Consider the following 6,000-nt stretch of genomic DNA (forward strand, 5'->3'; position numbering starts at 1 on the left):
GTGAGGTTTGAAACCACATGTCCTTTCTTACCTCTCCTGTACAAAGTCTGCATTAAAGAAAATGAGAAATAACTAAGATATGTTGCTTAAAAATGCAGTTCCCAGTTCTTCTGTCCCATTGACTGATTGCTGATGCTTCTAAGCATAATGGAAATTTTATCGCCGTAGCTCCCATTCTAGTGAGACTGGTATAGCAAGCAACATTTTTTTAAATAGTTTTTCTTAAGTGTTCAGTTGAGCAGAAATGCAAACATACTCCTTAAAGCTACAGTGGATCAAAAGTGTCACTTCAGATCACCTACTTAACTCTAGTTGAGGCTGGTGACATTCCTGCTCAAGTAAATATATAAAATTAGATGATTATATAACGATGTGAGATTTGTTAAGTTCTGATGAGTAACAATGAATATTAGTTTTGAATCCAAGTTCACATTTATTTTGCGTTTGCACTTCCAAACTTTTGCATTTAAGAAAATATGTAAAATTTCAGTGAGTGATTTCACTTAAGCAACCCTACTTGAGAAAGAAAAAAGAATTGGGGTAGGGGGTGTGTGCGCATCTAATTTATTGAGAGACAGCCATACCTCTCTTTCCAGGCACAAATCCCCACGAGTGGGATCACCAGTCATAAGAAGTGGATGTGTGCCAGACTCTTCATTAGTGCAGCATAGCACAGAGAAACCTGCAGGAACAGAATAGCGTAGAAGGCAAAATGCGGGGTCACAGCTTCTGATCTAGATTTGGCTGACAGTGACTGGAAATGGTTTTATCTTCTAGCATGGTCTCTGAGGTTAGGTTTTGCTCTGGTTTTTTTATTCCCAGGTCACAAATTCACCTCGTGGTCACTGGTGATGACCACTGATGTCTGCAGGTGCAGCTTGGAGGCAGTGGCAGAAGGGGAGCAGAGACTGCAGTTCCTGTACCCCCCAGGGTAACTAACCAGGCAGGGTGAGCGGGAGTGAACTTCAGCTTCTCCAGGGCCCAGGCGTTGACTTTTATAAGCCACAACAGGTAACGACTCACTTGGTACATCACTGAATGATTTTCAGTTTGTGGGCAAGCAGAAAGCAGACCAGGTGGAGTTTGACTCCACTGGAAAAGCCATTTGTTTGTGGTGTCTGGGCAGTAGTGGCTAGCTGAGCCTGCACCTGGGGGGTGTCCTCTACAATTCTCAACATGTTTTTGTTTGCTCTTGCCACCATCCTGACCCACGATGCTCTTGGTACTCCATTCCTTGAGTTCTTGTTCCCCCAAGATTACTGTTATTGCCATGTGGTGTGGTGCTCCGAAACGTGTTTGTGTTGTAGAGACAGCTAATACTTTTTCCTTAGAGACCTAGGTCAGGACTGGTTCTTGGCCTTGGCTGAAAGGTTGGGGCATTTAACCCATCCTCCCAAATACCAGCTTTTAACTTCCTAGGTTTTGTCACATTTGCCTCACCACATTATTAGTCTTAAAACATTTTTGAGTATCAGAGAATACAAAGGAACAGATAAATAAATAAAGAAATTAGCAAGGTAAAAGTATAAGTGTGAGAGACTTTCTCTACCTGTTCTTTGTTAAATGGGGATGCACTTGACAATGTTGCTTAGCATTTCTTTTTTTTTTTTCAGCAGCCTTATCATTGTACTTTAGCAGCAAATAAGGTACTCCACCACAGTTAAGCCTTTTGCTTTCTCTAGAGACTGACATTTAACCTCTAAGTTTTCAGCCACAGGTTTTAGATCTAGAAGCTGTGTTTACACTTGACTTGCCACACAGAGCAAGTCTGTAGCAGTCTATGAATTCATGGGGTAGCTGGGGATGTTCACTATTGTATGAGAAGCCACTGCTGCTGCTTTTGAAATTTTATCTGTGTCCTCTGAGAAAGGATCTTTTTATATACCCAAAAGGATAAAACCTTTCAGCTAAGGCCTTCTAAAAAAATAATGCTGCATTCCTCCTGCTGGGACTTAGTGTTGAAGAAGGAAACAGATTCTTCCTTTGGTTTCTCCTCTCAGACAGAATCAATGAAGAAGTAATGTAAAGTCAAGATTTTGAAAATGTGCAAAGCAAACTCAATGCACTTATGCTGGCCATTATTTAAGATGCTTAAATGTCATTAGGAATTTTGTGGCCTTAGTCTTAAAGTGCTCCATTTGGGGCACTTTGAGGGGCCTAACAGTCTTAAAATGCAGAACAGCCTTTCTTGACAAACTGGGGCTTCTGGGTGTGCCACATCCTGCACAGAAACAACTGACAATAAATAAATAAATATTGGCTTCAGTATTTATTCCCTGTCCCTTTTGAATCTTCTAAGGAGTTTCCTCCTCCATTTTCAGAATTAAAGACAGAAATGTTGGGAGTGGTTTGGAAAATGGCAGGACTGTTGGGCTAGGAAATGCTGTGGTCTGAAGAATAAAAGCAGAGGGGTTAAGTAAGCTCTTAAAGAAGGAGATGAAGTGGGAGAATAAGAAAAATAGTTTGGATTAGTATGACATTTTCTTTTATAATACTTGCCCTCAGTCAGCTTGTGCAGCGATAGTAATTTCTCAGCACAATGTCAGGTACATAAAGAAACGTGACAGCCTTCCCTGCTACCCCATGCTGCTGCTAGAAATTATCATTTGTTATCATTATTATTACAACTAACCAACTCCAATTCTGATCCCACCCTAGTGGCACTAAAATGGCAAAAATCCCAGTCACATCAACAGTATAGGCTTAGGCCTGAAGTTCTATTATTTAAAGAAATCCAGTGGTGATTAGTGACCGTAGTTCTGTTATTGTACCAGGGATTTATGTTCTGGTTGTTAATGGAGTGTGTTAAATGAGGAGCTGTAAAATAGTAGCTACTATGAGAAAAATAGTTTAATGTGATTTTAGAGTTTTGATATAATATGTTACCAGATGTTACCACTCAATCAGTAAAACAGCTTTTCTTGGACAGCATTCTGCTCCAGTGGATAAACTTCCATAATTACCCTGCCACCACAATTAAAGAATATCTAGACTCCTTCCTTCTAGTTTGTTCAAGCTGATGAGAAACTGATAAGATGGAGTTTCAGTGCCTGTGACATGTTGTTATCACTTGGCAACGTTGAAATGCAGAATATTTCAAAATCAAATCTGTAAGTCTGCACATTACTCTGAGGAAATGTGTCAACAAAATGCTGTCAGCTCCTTGCCTCTTGACAAGCTGTACAGATTTCAGACTACTCTGAACATAGCTTGTCCGTCAAATCAGCAGATGTCCTTTTTGGCACATCGGTAGTGCAGTTAGGTTGGTTCGCGGCTTTGTTTAGTGACGGAAAGAGATTCTAATTGTAACTGAGGCCTAAGATCTGGTCTTGATGGAGCAAGCAAAGAAGAGCAGCAAAGCTTCTTTCTAGTGTTATCTGGCAATGAGAAGAAGGAAGCCCTGAAGACTTTCACGCTTGCTCATTTGATTTCGGATACAGGCGGGGTGTCCTGAATGACAAGAACGGTTAATTGGAAGCTGCTTCCCTCAGCCCTAGAAAAGGAAACAAATGCTTAGAGGCGCTTGTTCAGGCTGCAATGTGTCCACATATCTTGACGATTCTTACTTCTGTCATTGTAACATGTAATTTTCTACCATTTCAATAGCGACAGCACTGAAATAGCACCCATTTTCCAGTCCGAGAAAATCCTCTGTTTGTGAGGTACTTCTGGTTGATATTATCTCCACTTCTTGTGAATTGGCTTGGCTGGAGAGGTTCAGCTGTTTCTAGTTTTCATTGAAAGGGACTGTACTACACAGATTCAGCAGGTTTAATGTTTTACACGCCAGCTTAATAGATTGTTAGACTGAAGCATCTTTTCATGAGTTGAGGGATGGGAGAGTGCCTTTCTCAGTTAACTCTGCAGATTTACGTGTGTCTTGCGTGCATCCTGGTGCTGTACTTATCTAGTGCCTTTTTAGGCCCATAAGCTGCTTTTATTCCCGAAGGCCACTGTGCATATTCTTCTCAGATAACACAAAACTAAAGGCTATTTGTAAGCCTACCAACTCAAGGTTTGTAGACAAGAAAGTTGATCTCTTTCATCATATAGATTCTTAAGTTTTGCAGAATTTAAACTGTTTGAAATGCCTTTGAACAGTTACACTTTCAAGTATACTTATTTAAAATGTATGTGCTTTGACTCTATCTTTTGTTTGTAAATTAAATCTGATTTCCTTACATTCTGTAATAGTTTGCAGTTTTATTTTTCCTGGCATAAAAGCTCTTTCCTTCTGTCATTGGTTAGTCAAAGGTAGAAGTCTCTCCCTGAGAGAGAGATTAGTTTTTCTCACTGGAATTTCATGCTGCAGGATGACAGTCTTCTCTGGCACACAGTAAGTTCACCACCATCCACAGTATACATGAAATCATAATCAAAGACAGATGTCCTTGCCTGTTATAAATAATCGGTGCTGCTTGCATAGGCCAGGAAAAATCCTTGTTTAGACTGGTCTTACTTTCTTTCTTGGACCTCTGTATTTCCCTTGGCTTTCCCTTTTTTCATCTTTTCTCTGTCTCTAATTCTAGATATTTGCCTAAGGAAATAAAAGGAATGGGGAAAGTAGATCTTGGCACTCTCTGAATTCTCAGTGGATTACCCTATGGAGTGAAATTAAATACACATGACATATGAAAGGGAATGGCCTTTTAATTTATAGCAAAAATCCCAGTTCACAATAAATCCATTCTTTCCTGTTTGTTCGCGTGCATGATAAGAACATGTCATATGCTTCTGTGAAGCTGATATAAAGCTCTTTGTTCTGCGTAGGATTAATTTTTTGAATTGGTGAAAGGTTCTGTGTAAATATCAAATAGCAATTGTGGATACACTTTTAAATTGGTTATCAAATTTACTTGCTTTTCAGCAAAACCCAGTACAGTACTGTCTATTTTAATAGCTTCTTGCAAAGGCATGGTCCTTCCAAACTGCGAATTGTCCTCAGGTAGTGGGTGAGGTTCATGAGATGTCAGGACTCAGAAGAGAGCCTCCTTGGGATAGTATTTTCAGATCTCTTTGTGGAAAAATTCTGCTCTAGAGATAAATGCCATTATGAATTTTGGCCCTGGGCAGTGCACAAAACACTCCTTTGCTGAGTTTTAGATAAGGTTTTCAGCTGCAGTCACCACCCTATCGAAATGCTGCTTATTTAAATTTTCTGCATTGTTCCTCACTAACGTGCGTTTTGTATTCTAGGCTTCCAAATTCTTGTGCTGTTTTCTTTTTTTCAGGAATGTATGGTGTGATGAGGCAGGGGATTGTGAAAAGAGCATTGCACGACTAAACCATCTGCTGCTACACAACCAACACTAAGAGTTCTAATCCTTTACAAATCTAAGCACTGCTGGGTTCAAGTTCTTGCCGTGTCCTATGTTCTTTCAGGAGTTTGGCCTGCCATTAAGAAATGAGAACATCATTTTGCTTTCAAGGGGAGTCAAACAATGTTCTTGGGGTATCAATTTTACTTCCTTAGATGATTTTGCTGCAGAAATATGTTTGCAAAGCACGCTGTGGTCTGATCCTAATAAGACGGAATTTGGTAGCACAGCAAATCATGATCATTCTTACACCATTCACGAGCAAGGCCTTCTAATGTGGAAAGTAATTTAAAAAGTATCTGACTGAGAAGGGCCATTGTGATGGGACAGCAGGATTTTGTTTTTAAAATTCCAATGGTTTACCATAAAAACACCACTGCCAATGGTTTGATAGAGTTCTGGGCTGGTCCCCTTCTAAGAGAAGCAGCATTTTCTCCTCAAAAGTCAGCTTTGTTCATGATAAAGTTGGAGGTGAGAAGCTTCCCTCCCCTTCTCTTTTTTCTTTATTTGAAAGCATGTGGGCCAATTCCAGTATTAACTGCTAAAACTCTTATTTTACCGTGGTAAAAAGAAATTGCTATGGTTGCTTGCCCATTAGTATTTATAGTTTTCTCCTTTTATGAATGTTTTCCTTCTCTGCACAAGACCATAAATACATTATAGGGTAAAGGAAGGTAGGATC

Source organism: Balearica regulorum, chromosome 12 (assembly GCF_011004875.1).
Source record: "Balearica regulorum gibbericeps isolate bBalReg1 chromosome 12, bBalReg1.pri, whole genome shotgun sequence".
In the NCBI taxonomy this organism is placed as follows: domain Eukaryota; kingdom Metazoa; phylum Chordata; class Aves; order Gruiformes; family Gruidae; genus Balearica; species Balearica regulorum.